General features: G+C 41.9%; 1 protein-coding gene and 1 long non-coding RNA gene across 2 annotated transcripts in view; both read left to right on the top strand.

The window, feature by feature from the left end:
- Nucleotides 1-14,093, top strand: part of b4galnt4a (beta-1,4-N-acetyl-galactosaminyl transferase 4a) — a 175,045-nt gene that overhangs the window by 32,999 nt on the left and 127,953 nt on the right. The gene's annotated exons all lie outside the window — the stretch shown is intronic.
- On the top strand, nucleotides 4,466-13,575 carry LOC116694605 (uncharacterized). Its single transcript, XR_004333215.1, has 3 exons — nucleotides 4,466-4,622; nucleotides 9,917-9,922; nucleotides 13,566-13,575. It is a non-coding gene; the product is annotated as an uncharacterized LOC116694605 (long non-coding RNA).

Below are 14,093 nucleotides of genomic sequence, written 5' to 3'. Positions count from 1 at the left end.
TGATAAATAAATAAAAAGACTTAGTACCGTGTAATGCGTACACTGCAAAAAGCGGGTGTCTAAAACAAGATAAAAACACTAAATCTGAGGGAAAAGGTACTCAAAACAAGTGAAATATTACCTGTCCAAGCAGCAAGATAATTTCACTTGAAATGCTTGTGTAAAGTTGAAGACTTAAAATAAGAAATTCACTCTTAAAACAAGATAAATGTTAAACTCTAAAAGTTTTTTTTTTATCTTGGTAAGAACCAAATAATTTGCAGCGTAATATCGTAATTAAATTGGTATTGGAAAAATATTGTTTAGGAACCTGTATTGAAGTCACGGTATTGGTATCTGTATCACTTTTTTGAACGATACATGGTACACTACACTACAGTGGGGCTCAAAAGGGGGGGGGGGGGTTATAATATATTAACTGCAGATGCCATTTTTTTTGTTTTCTGTTATTTTGAAAGTGTAAATGATATATCTTTTTGTGACATATTATATGAATGTTTAATCTGTGCCCAAACTTTCGAGGCCCACTGTATACGCCTTGCTGCTCGCCACACTGCTGTGTTGTCTGGCACGACAATTGAATTGTCTTCTGTCTTCGCAGAACTTGTTTCAGAGAGCTTTCTCCAAGCCCACGCTAAGCAGAATGGGCTTTTGTCTTTAGCCATTATGGCCTTCCTCTATTTTTTTTCTACAACACGCTCACAAATGAACAGACTTCTCTTAAGTACCTACTGGATTGCCATACATGGATATTACATTTTTTTGTCCATGCAATATTTAGTTCCACATCATGGTAATGATTTTCATGTTGATTCAGTACATTGACTTGCTCTAAGTATGTGGGAAGTGCCAACCCCTATACCTTAGCAAAGAACTCAGGCATGGTAAAAAGCTGCATGCGTGAACAGAGATAGAGAAAATGACAGTAATGGAAAGAAAGAGGAGAGATTCTGTCAGGTTAATACAAGCTCACGACTCAAGGGAGGTCTTGTTGTGGCTCTACAGTTAGGTATGTACACTGACAACAGGAGAGTATGGCGAGTGTTGCTACGGGTAACAGATTGAAATATCTCTTCTCAGCCTCCAGTTTATGCTCGGTTGCCCAAGGCGGCGGTTTTAAACATTAAATCCTCCTACATGGTGAATGAATGGTTGCCCAGGGAGACGACTGCAGGGTCCACAGACTTTGGCATTCAATGAGGAGAGTGGATTCCGGTATCTCGGACAAATATTAGTTGTTAGCTGCCCGCCCATTCATTTTGCCATAGGTTAAACAGAATGGGAAACTGGTGTAATTTCTGTGTTTACAAAGGTTTTGTGTCAGGTACGCGGTGCTTGGCTTATTTTGTCATGAATTGCTGCATAGTGACGAGAGTTCAGATATGGGTCATAACACACAGCATATCAGTCACAGATGAATACACTGTGGCAGCTCGGCCCCTTTCTTCTGTTTCTCTCCTCTGAAGTAAGGTAATAGAAAGAGCAAGCCCAATAACACACAGTCTCTGAAGTAACTGTTCACTTCTGTCTCTACTGCAGTTATTACAGTTCTACCCTGAAAAATGTACTTAAGACCTCTGGAGCTCTACCTAATTCAATTTTAGCTTTTTGATTTAGGCTTTTGCCCCGTTTCACAGTCCAGAATCTAGTCTTCTAGATTATTTTGTACTTCACAACATAAACTCTTCATCAAAAAATGAGTTTCTTAATCTGAGATTTCTTAAAGTTAGTTTCTCAGTTTCTTAACCCTTGTGTTGTCCTCGGGTCAAATTTGACTCATTTTCAAAGGTTTTTATGTCAGAAATGTGGGTTTCTTTGAACCAAAATGCCTAAATATAACATGGATGCACGGATGTGCATTGTATGGATTCCAAGGTAAAATTAATTAACATTTGAAAAACATGCTTAAATGGCTTTAAAACAGTATCATGACTAAACTTTGACATGTGATCCACTCAACATCCTTTGATCTTAACTACTTTCTGCCTTTTTAACTCAAAAATTAGGTATAATGTCATTTAAAAAGGTTATAGTGAGTTTTTTTTACCATGATCGCAAAAGAAAAAAGTGACAAAAGCATAAAAAAGAGCCAAAAATGCAAGTTCATGGTCAAAGGGAAGACAACACAAGGGTTAATGGCCCCCCACAACGATGAAATACTTGATGTGGCCGTGTCTGCACATTACAAATAAACATTACATTTAAATGTGAGTTTGGTTTGGATGACATGATGGCATCCAGTCAAAGTCCCAGATCTTACATCTGTCAGTCAGCATCTAGCCGTTTTTATTCTCTGGTGTCTCTGCTTGTTTAAGGATGTTGCCAAGCAGGAAGACACAGACGCCGGAGACATTCTGACACTGTGATTTGACATGTTGTGATCTGGCTCGGCAAATAGGGGAAAACGCACTGATTGAGGCTCTGTCTGCGCTCACACACTGAGCAAGCTGGGCATCTGTTCAATTAAGCACATTACAAGGATTTTTGTTGCCTCCTCTACTCATCCTAGTAACACCATTCCCCTTGACAATCCCTTCAAAATGGACCCCGAGCTGTCCCAATTACTCACAAACCAACTTTTAGCATTGGCTTATTTATTTATTTCCTTCAGTCTTACTGTGTTTGATGGATTTGATGTTCCTGAATGAATATACAGTTTAGTTAGAGGTTATTTTTGTTTTTTTTTACGTCAGGAAACGGATAGATACCCTAGGTGTATGGTGGTGGTGGTGATGGTGATGGTGCAGTGGATGGTGCAGTGGATGTGACACATGCCTCTGCCACCCCAACCAATGGTGGGGGTGGCAGTAGCTCAGGGAGTTGGGCTGGGAACCGGAGGGTTGCTGGTTCAAGTCCCCCCGTACGGACCAAAGTATGGTGGCCAGTTCACTTCCTGGGCACTGCCAAGGTGCTCTTGAGCAAGGCACCAAACCCCCAACTGCTCGGGGCGCCTTTCCATGGGCAGCCCCCCCACTCTGACATCTCTCCATTAGTGCATGTGTAGGTCCTGAACATGTGTGTGTAATTCAGGCCTGTGTGTAATGTGTGTAATAACAACAGAGTGTAAAATGTAGTTTCCCCTTCTGGAATTAATAAAGTATAATAAATTAAAAATTAAATTAATGTGCAGGACACTTAACCCCTAGCTCCAGAGATATGCAACCTCTGATATATAGCAATTGTAAGTTGCTTTGGATAAAAGCATCAGCATAAGACATGTAATATGTATCATAGGGTGTATGCAGAAAGGAGATTACAATGTAATGTACTGCTAAGTCCCAAACAGAATCCAAAATCTTTTTCATCACTTCCACGTGTGATTGAGAAAAAAACCCACTGAGCATTGGGTCTCAGTCAGGAGAATTATGCTGATGATTGCAGATGGAAGCTGCAGAAAAGGCAGTCAGTGGACCTTGAGTTATGAATTTCCATAAAGCCAAACAGTGTGTCGTTTGTAAACAGTCCGTTGCGGCTAAGCCACTGTTAAGATCAATGATCAGACGCACGCTGTCCGCAGATGCCACACACACACAAAGACACCTCAGATGGTTAGATTTAAGCTCGCATTCCGGATTTGGCCTCTCTATTGGCCGGTTTACAGTCAACACATTCAAGCGTGCAGGTGCCAATATGACGTCAAAATGACGTAGATCTATAACTTATTTTTTTATATTTTTTTACATTTTAAATTTCCTATATGCAGATCACAATTGCACTGAAAATTGTTGTCCTGGAAAAAAATGCTGATAAACAGAGTTTTGAAAAAAATATGTAGATCTATTATTTTTTTAAATATATTTTTAAATTATACATATACAGTATATATATGTGTGTGTGTGTGTGTGTGTGTGTGTGTGTGTGTGTGTGTGTGTGTGTTATATATATATATATATATAAATAATTAAAAAATATGTTAAAAAATACATTTTAGTTTTGTCTTATACACAAATCACAAATGCCAATAAATATAGTTTAAAAAAAAATGTAGATCTAGAGAAAAATAAGATTTATTTTTTAATATATTTTTTTATTATATATATATATATATATATATATTATATATATATATATACTGTGTGTGTGTGTGTGTGTGTGTGTGTATATATATATATAATATAATATATATATATATATATATATATATATATATATTAAAAAACAAATCTTATTTTTGTCTTATACACAAATCACAGTTGCACTGAAAATTGTTGTTCTTGAAAAAAATGCTAATAAACATAGTTTAGAAAAAAAAAAATTGACATAGATCTTGCTGGCGTGCCCAGATTTGAGTGCGCGTACAGACGGCGTTCACCACTAAAATCTTTCAGCGCCGCGCGACAAAGCGGAAACGGGAAGCCTGAAGGAGCTCGAGGGTAACCGGATGCCAGGACTCTGAGTGACTGCAGGTCTGTTTGCTAAACTCGCTGGGTTAAGATGACTTCTTCTATGGTGAATGAAAGGCTTGATCCCACCGAGTAGGGTATCCAATCAAATCGAAGCATTGGCGTCAATGCGTCTGCCGTTGTTTACCTTTCGCTTCTTCTTCTAGTCTGTAGAAAAAGCAATGTCGGCTGCCTCTGCTCATTAGCGCCACCTCTGTTCAGGAGAAGACTACAACTAGTGTCACATCGCATCACTCCAGTTCTGAAGTCTTTACACTGGCTTCCTGTACCTCAAAGAATTTATTTCAAAGTACTTTTGTTAGTTTATAAATCACTAAACGGTTTAGGACCAAAATACATTTCTGATCTGCTACTACACTATGACCCCCCAGACCTCTCAGGTCATCTGGGACAGGTCTACTTTCTGTCCCCAGAGTCAGAACTAAACAGGGTGAAGCAGCGTTCAGTTTCTATGCTCCTCATATCTGGAATAAACTCCCAGAAACCTGCAGATCCGCTGCTACTCTCAGTTCTTTGAAATCAAGGCTGAAGACCTTTCTTTTTGATGCTGTCTTTCTTTAAATGAATGCTCATTTCTTTAAATTTCTTATGCTGCACTGTAACTTTTATTCTTGTGTTTTATGTGTCTATTCTTTAACTGTCTATTACCGGTTTTTAATGCTTATGATTTTTAACTGTTTGCACTTGTGTTTTATCTGTTTAATGATTTTGTGTAAAGCACTTTGAATTGCCCTGTTGCTGAAATGTGCTCTACAAATAAAGCTGGCTTGCCTTGCCTTGCCTAGTGTCGCGACCACCACGCCCGAGTATAAACAGTTACGGCGCTCTCATGATGTCATATTTGCCCACGCCAGCTCGTCTGCAGCTACTGTTGGCTAAGGCTGAGTCGGTCTCCCCCCCCCTCCTTTCCTTCTGGTGCGGTTAACGCGTCTCATCCCTGAACCCTCTCTCTGACCTTTCTTTTCATTTCCAAACCATCGTCAGTGATGTTGATCAATGGGTTCTGTTGTTGCTTTCATATTTGCAGCGTGACCAGTCTTTGCTGTCGCTGGAGGATACGAAAAAAGGAACACCCATAAATAATTTACTGCGAGCCGGAATATATAAACGGGTAAATTGACACAAAACATAAAAATGCAAACAGTTGCAGCAGCTTGAATAAAGTAATTGCTCTGTTGAGTCCAGTTTTCTCATTATTGGAGCACTCTGGCCTTCATGACTGATTCAGGGTCAGCGGGGCAGGGTTTTTATGGCAGGGTAAGTGAGGGAACGGATGGTGGTGGTGGTGGTGGTGGCGACTGATGTGGGAGCAGAATTGCATTGGAATTTCACGCATTTGTTTTTTTTCTTGCTTAGGTGTTATATAATTCTGTTTACAGTTACACATACTGTTATGTGTCTCACACTCCACCCTAGCAGCAATATTGAATCTTGCATCTCAAAAGGTCAGTAGCCGCTAAGTACTGCTATAATTGGACTTTTCATTACATAGACGCTGACTCGGCAGTTCCTCTTCAGTACCAAGAAGTAGATTGTTGTGTAATGAGGTCTCTGTGCGTTATTATTTGACTAAAGCACTGTGAAACATCCATGTGGTAAGGAATCCTGTAATTGAATGTATCCATTAAATCACTGCAACCGGTTCAAAGTGAATTGTGTCGGCTCTTGACACACGTGGCGTGTTGACAGCGTGGAGAGGTGAAAGAAGGTTCTTATCACCAGTAACCAGCCGATGATGTGCTGAAGTAACTGTCAGGGGGGCGAGCAGAGGAGGGGGGGGAGAGATGGGACCTGACAGAGTGGCCCCATTTGAGGTTGTCGTCGGGTCCCAGGAGTGACGACACCGACCCAAGACGAATCGAGGCCCCAGCTGGCTCCCTGGCCGGCTCACATAAGAAGCCTGATCATAAATAGCCAGGGCCCCAGTGCAGGGTGGAGGTGGTTTGTCATCCCGTCAGTGCCCCAGCCGGGGCACTGACTCCCCACCCGAGACGGAATTTATCACTGTACAGTGATACGACAAGGCTATTATTGTTTCTGTCCTCCTCCTTCTCCTCCCTTTCCCTGCTTGCATGGAACACATAACCTCTTCCTTTTCTTGAGTTACCCCGCTCTGTGTTCCCCCTTCCTCTGTCCTCCTTTCCCTCCTCCTGTCTTCTTTCATCTTTTATTCTCATGTTGTAACCCCTCACCACCTCTGCCGCTGCATTTCGCTCCCTCTTTCAGCACCCTACTTCTTATATCTCTCTTTTTCTCAAGACATAGGCGATATTATCAGGGAAGTAATGACTGCTTGCAACAATGATAATCAGAAACTCGGTAGTGGATAATGACCGCACCGGGGTTCTACATGGAAACAATATCCAGGTATTAATCCCTGCCGACGCGTCAGATGGCTGCAGAGAGTGACAGAGAGGAAAGGGAGCAGAGGAGATAAGAGAAAAGGAAGAAAAAATAAAAGCTGTGTAGGAAGAGCAAGTGCAAGCGAGACAGCTAAGAATGAGGTGGGGAGAGATGAAAGGAAAATGGAGGAGGGTGTTTTGAGGTGGAGACAAAAAGAGAGCGAGATGGTAAACAGAGTCAGGTTATTTAGGGGTCAGTCTTGTCTCAAGTGTTTTGCGGTTTCTAAAATACAATTTGTCTCTGTCTTCTAGTGAGTTATCGCTAAACTCTCCATTTTCCTATTCCTCGCTTTCCTTTTTCAGACACCTCTGTGTCTCCTTTTCTTTTGGCCCCCAAAAGGAAAGTTGCTTTTGCATTTTTATTTCATTGCTGGCTCACACATAGCTCAGTGGCCCAAAACCTGGTCCTCGATTTTCTAGTTTAGGTAGTGGACGCTTTTTTTGGATGCCGGCCTGGTGCAGGCTCCTCTCTCATTGTCTCCTTGCAGGGGCTCAGCTGTCAGGAGCGGGAGAAGATGGATGAATTATTGCAAAGAGGTCTCCTCCAGCACTCTCACCTCATTTCGATGCTCTGCTTGGATCCGACTCTTGCTAACATCGTGACAGCGTGTTAGCCTAGCACCAAGGCTCTTTGTTTTGTTGTTTACAAATGTATGCTAATGAGCAAGGGAGCTCAGGAAGTGTGCAACCCCTGCATGCTCACTCTAATTCCTTTCCCCAGTGACACATCAGCCGCGACAGTTGTAGCTCTGCAGCCTCCTTGTGTCCTCCACTGTGATTGGTGCAGCTGACACTGTGTTCTGTGTGTGTGTGTTTGTGTGTGTATACAGTATGTATCTCTGTGCACATGCTCATATGGGCATAATTAAAGGATAATTCCGGTCAAATTTAACACGTAGCTCTGTTGTCTGTAAATGTTGAGGTCTGTCAGTACAGAGAAAAACTAACCAATCGGTGCTGCCTACACTGTGTTATCCTTCTGCAAGCGTTAGCACCCAACAGGCTCAAACAGGGCAAGTTTCAAATGTGTATTTTAGTCTCTTAACATGTTCAAAATGTCATATAAAGTGCCTACCCATGTGAAGTAATTCCTTCAGAGTGAACACAGTGAATCTGAAAGCTGGAGATGTGACAGAAATGCATGAAAGTTGTGCTAATTCAGCTCTTTTTAGTTCCTGTGTGGATACTGCAAGGAGTGCTTCGGGACAAACTGCAATATGCTTTTTTTTTTAAGTAAGTGCTGTAGTACAACTAGCAGGAGACAAGTTATAGTTGAGGTAAGTTTGGAGACACTACCTTATTTAATCATTAAATTGATAGCCTACATATTCTTGTTTTGTCTCATTTCTGTGTTGTAGTTTGTAGACCATCCCTAATCACTCTAACTGTCTCAACACCTCACGGTGTAGGCAGCACCAATATTTTTTCTATCTACTGACATAACTCCAGATTTGCAAACAACGGTCGAATCAACGAATCAACCAGAAGTCTCCTTTAATACCCAGGAGACTGAGAACTCTGGACAAATTTAGATTTGTCCACTAATACTCTTTTGCTCCATAGCTTCAGTTAATGCCTCTTTTTTTGGGGTATCTTGTGCCATTGATCATGATGGAAACGTCTACTTTTGCATCGTCTACATGGAAACCCAGAGTAGGGCCAAAGCAGACTTTGTAGGCCTCTGGACAGCCAGTGGCGTTCACAGAGACCTCGGCAACTAAGCAGCAGGAGGAGATGGGGAGAGGCAGACAGCCACTTAGAGCGGAGCAAGGCGAGTTGGTTGGCAGGTTGCAGAGGGATCGGACAGTTTTCTCCTCAGCCTATGGCCGAACACCAACTAGACGGGAGATTGACAGAATAATATCCGCTTTTTTTCTTCTTTTTTTTCACTCAAGTGTTTGCCAATATGACTTCCAAGCTAACTAGCCCCTAAGATCTAGTCCAAGCTTAGTATGTACTATTAAAGAAGTCACACAATGCTGCACACTTTATCTGGTGATTCTCCTTTAGAAACACACACACACACACACACACACACACCACACACACACACCACACACACACACACACACACACACACACACACACACACCACAACACACTTTAGACTGTATGGCTGACTGACTTAAAGCCACACACACACACACATGTGCCATATCATAGACACTAACTATCTAGGCTAGGCTATCCCTCCTACTGTAGGTCCTGTTCAGCTGCCAACAGTGGGATCAGTGTCAAAAAACCTCAAGAGCAGATAATACGTGTGTTTAAGTTTCAAGTAGAGAGTAAGTGGGATATGAACCTCATCGGAGCTCACTTAAGCACCCTTCACATTTCCACACTGTGGCAAGTATTGTAGGGATGAACATGCGTGACTGGCAAGCCAAAGATTGTCTTTCATATCTGTACACATACTACTGTTGATAGGATGAACATGAGCACAATGCCTTTCAATCTGGATGGAGCACTGTGTTTTACATTTCCAAACCTAGTCTGCTCCACAATCAATACGTTAATTTTTTTTTTTTTAAAGACTATTTATTTTTTATTTTTAGAGAATAACTAGGTGAGAATGAGGAGAAAGGGGGAAGACATGCAGGAAATTGTCCCAGGTCGGATTCAAACCCTGGACCTAAACCTCTCAGTATAATTATGATATATGTATACACTGTATACCTGTGTGTGTGTGTGTGTGTGTGTGTGTGTGTGTGTGTGTGTGTGTGTGTGTGTGTGTGTGTGTGTGTGTGTGTGTGTGTGTATATATAATTATTATATAATATATATACATGACCTCTCATGTGCGCCTGCTCTACTACTGAACCAACCCGGCTACACCCAAATGTTTAATTGATTCTAAGACTAAATTGGAAACAATACTCCCAAGAAGTATCAGTGTGTCTATAAATATGTGTGTGCGTGTGCGTGTGTGTGTGTGTGTGTTTGTGTGTGTGTGTGTAGCCTCACGCTGTAATAAGGTCATTCCACTTTCTCTCGGGCTGTCAGTGTATCTTTGAGTGCCTTGGGCCATGGGGCTCTGATTTTCTGTTTGTCTCCATCCAAAGCGTTTTGTTTTTTCTTATTTGATTTTTCCTAAGTGGCAGCTTTAGTAAGCTATTAGTGGAGTGCAAAACATTACCAGAGCTTAGAGGAGAGGGTAGAATCGAGGAAGAGAGAGCACATTAAGCATCTCTGCGATCGCTCTTTCTCTCCGCCCCGCACCCCAAACAGGCCTCCACGCACTCTTTCTTTCTTACTCCATGCTCTTTCTGTCTTTTCTCCCATTACATCCCATGTCCTTTCCTGTCCCTCTCTTTCAAAGCATCTTTGTCTCCATTTATCTCATCTCCGAAGCCTCTCTTTCTTCAGAAGGCTGTGTTGTTAGAGCTGAACTAAAGGCCAGGGAGTGAAGTACTCCGAGCCAGGCCTATTCATCAGTTTCACAGCAGCCCTCCACTCTGCTTCATTACAGACTGGCTAATGGCACAGATCAGTGCAGTTTATTTAGCTATAATTAGCTAGCTCCATTTGGCCAGCATAGCCCCAGTGAAGCCTGTAACGTGTGTGCAGCCCCTGTCATGTCACCCCTGTGTATGTGTGTGCACAAATGCTTGGCTGTCGCCCTGGAAAGTGTCATTAAGAAACTACACCGGGCCATCGGTTGGACATCCTCCATTACCTTGTGTCAACCATGTTTTAAAATGTCATGCCCGATGGCAGAGCAAAAATCCATGAGCCTTGTAAAACTTTATAAGCTCTGCTTGTAAAGAAGTAGTAGTGTGTTGACAATGCGTTGCAGAGCGAGGTGGATAGAGCGGGAATGAGGGTCGCTAAGTCAATCAGGTAATGGCCGGCTGAGAAATGAGTGATTGAATGAGTGAACATGCGCATAACCGGAGAAATGAGAGGCTGTCACCGTGTGGTCACGCCCTATCCTGTACTTCTCTCTCAGCCCATTGGACTTCCTCTCCCCATCTCCACCAGTGTTCCCGTCTCCCCCTTCACTTCCACTTTAATCTCCTCCCCCCTCACTAACAGACTCTAGAACAGTTTCTTCCCCAAAGCCATAACCCCTCTGAACTCACACATGCACTGACTTCACTTCCCCTGGTCCCCCCGCCCCCCCCAGCCCCCGGCCCCCGGAACCCAGACTTTCTTCTTCCCACCTACTGTGCAAAACTATATATTGACATTTTGTGCAATTTCATTACAGTGCAATATTTAATATTTAACCATTTCATTTCATTACTGTGCAATATTTAACACTTATGACTTTTGATACAGCAATACCTATATTATTTGCATAGTGTGTATACAAACCCTTTATCTTTCTTACTATTTTATATATGTACTGTATATTATTGCTCTCAGGAACTTTGCACCACATTCCCCCCTCTTTTTTTTTTCTTCTCCTGCACTAACATTTTACATTTTTATATTTCGTATTGACACTGTAAAGGGGTTGCTCCAATCTCATTGCACAGATACCGCACTTGTGTATAATGACAGTAAAGGCTTTCTATTCTATTCTATTCTATTCTTACCCTCTTGAATGCTAAACCCTTGCACCCTTGTTCCTCTCTCGCTTAATCTCCCCATCCCTCTCCCACTCTTGTGTTCTGAAAAGCCTCTTGTTTCGTCGTCAAATGCAATTTTAATCTTATTCCCCGACGGAGGGAGAGGAGGTGAGGGGTGTATTTAATGTTCTGTCAAGTTGCTGGTGCCAGCTCAAGGGGCGCCTGGCGTACCATACTGAGATGGGGTCATAGCGTACTCATTGAGTAGAAGAGATCGACCCTGTCAATAATTCACACAGTGTGCCTACTGTATGCGATGCATTTTTCCAATCTTCCTCTTCACGAGTCTGCTCATCATTCCAAACCTTCCTTCCTGTTTCCTTTTTTTTTTCCTCGAGAGATCATTGAGGGGCCAAGCTCATTTACAATGACATTAAATTACAAAGACAACGCAGAAAAGAACGAAGCAACATCATCCTAAGAACCAGAAAGACGCTAAAACTTTGGTTCTAGACCAGAGATTGTCTTAGCTTGTATTGTTCTGTGTGTGATATCATACATATCTGTGAGATTCATGTTCCGTTTTATTTATTTATGGTCCCACAACCTTTCCTTTCTCTTCTAACTGCCCTGCGTGGCCTTTGTTGTAGCTCTGGCTCACTTCTTTGATTCTGCGATTAGCATTCCGCGGTATCACCATTCTGTCCATCACTTAACATACAGGGGAGCACCGCCCTTGAACTGAAACCCAGGGCTTGTTGTCAGTCTTGATCAAAGATAAAATGAGACTCAGAGATACAACACGCACACACACATGCATATATTGCATGCACAGGAACACGCACATACTCATATAGTATAGCACCCGTACAGCGGAGATGAGACAGGTGTAGTTCGCTGAAAGCTACAGAGTTTGGAATACCATTAGTTCAGCCAGACAAGGTGAACTTATTCATTTCTCGAAAGTAGAGGAAGGCAAAGAAAATGTTCTCCCCAGTCCTTGTCTCTATCTACAGATTACACCCACATCAACCTTGGATAAGACTTGTTTATTGTGGTTTATAATATACTCCATCACACACTTAACAGTCCAAAGACCGCTCTCTATCTCTGTCCTCTCTGGAGGTTATAGAAGTTGCTCTCCGCCTACTTATCTGCACAGAAAATAGTTCTGCAGTTTAAGAAGCAGGGGACAAAAACTTAGGCAGAATATAAGAGGCTCCTAAATGATTAGTATTCCGCCGGTTCTCCTGCGGTTGGCGGAGCTCTGGTCGATTGGCTTCCATTAACCTGCCAGTCTGCTCTTCATTACTTCATTAGAGCCCGCATGGAGGCTTGAGGTAGTCCCGTCACAGTCAAGGGACTGGGACCGGGACTGGGACCGACTCCTGACTCCTGACTCGATGCAGTTCGCCATAGTCATCAGACTTACCTCACCTCATGGCTGCATCCCAGTCTGCATCGTGGTTTCTGTGTGTGTGTGTGTGTGTGTGTGTGTGTGTGTGTGTGTGTGTGTGTGTGTGTGTGTGTGTGTGTGTGGTGTGTGTTTAAAGTGAGACTTTGTTGAAACAAAAACAAAGACAGCTGAACAAAAGTACTGAGTCGGTCTTCGGTGCATTAAGTCATTCAACACAAAAACATAGTAAAGGAATTACATGAGTAATAATAATACATGTATATTATAGAAATATATATGAAATCATGCTCAAATGTCATTTTTTCCCATTACAGTGTGTGAGTTTGTGTGTGTGTGTGTGTGTAAATGCATGCAGGGAATCTTGTTCTTTCAGTCCTTTTTAACTGGACGAGTAAATGATAGCAGTGCATGCTGGTTACGTAGAACAGCAGTCCCATCGTGGGATTAAAAATATAACACCCTCATCATTCATATGGCAGATTCACCGCCACAGTTCTTGTCAAAGGAAAAACTCAGGAGCAGACATTTCGTTTCACGTACAGTATTTGAAGAAGGTTCGGGAGACTACTAAGTTACACACACGAGCACTTAATGTACACTCAGTTGAGGGGACATGGAAGCAGGGAATCCAGTTTTAACCATGTGTAATTGTGCAGTGCCGTCCCAACTCTGACGTTCCTGTCCTCCTGAAGGGGGATTTAGACTCATGATGGAGACGTCATGTGTAGCTGAACCTTTAAGGTAGACAAAGATATTACGCATAAAACACAGATGCTAAAGGCTAGTTTAGCCCATCTCTATCTCTGGGAGGTACGCTAAAGTGTGGCAGGACCGCTGACTTAAAAAAGGGGACAGTCCTGAGACAAAACCTCATCATACAGCTTAGATTCCAAGAATCAAATGTAATTATTAGAGCCCGATCGATATATCAGCTGGCCAATATTAGGCATTTCCCGAAAAATCGGTATCGGCATTTAAAATCCTTTTCATCAGAATCAAATAGAATTACAAATAAATTATTCTGATGAATGAATATTATATATATAATATAATAAAAACGGACGGTCAACCATGTTATGAGCGTTGCATAGTCTGTCCACCAGAGGACGCTCTACAACGTCCCTGTTGGCAACACTGTGATTATTTTTGTTTGTTAGTAGGTTTTTGTTCAAAGGACTTTAAGTTTCATATCTTAAGTTTGTAATTTTATAAAAAAAAATTTTATCAGATCTTTAATATATTTTGATGGTCCTCGGTTCTGTTGTGACAATACAACAAATTATTATCTTATTATTTCAGTGAGAACTCATAAATAACTACAAATAACTAATGTTAGGGAAATCTGTTTACATTTTGT

Source organism: Etheostoma spectabile, chromosome 8 (genome assembly GCF_008692095.1).
Source record: "Etheostoma spectabile isolate EspeVRDwgs_2016 chromosome 8, UIUC_Espe_1.0, whole genome shotgun sequence".
Taxonomy (NCBI): domain Eukaryota; kingdom Metazoa; phylum Chordata; class Actinopteri; order Perciformes; family Percidae; genus Etheostoma; species Etheostoma spectabile.
The sequence above is the reverse complement of the archived record's forward strand: the minus strand, read 5'-3'. Positions and strand labels throughout refer to the sequence as shown.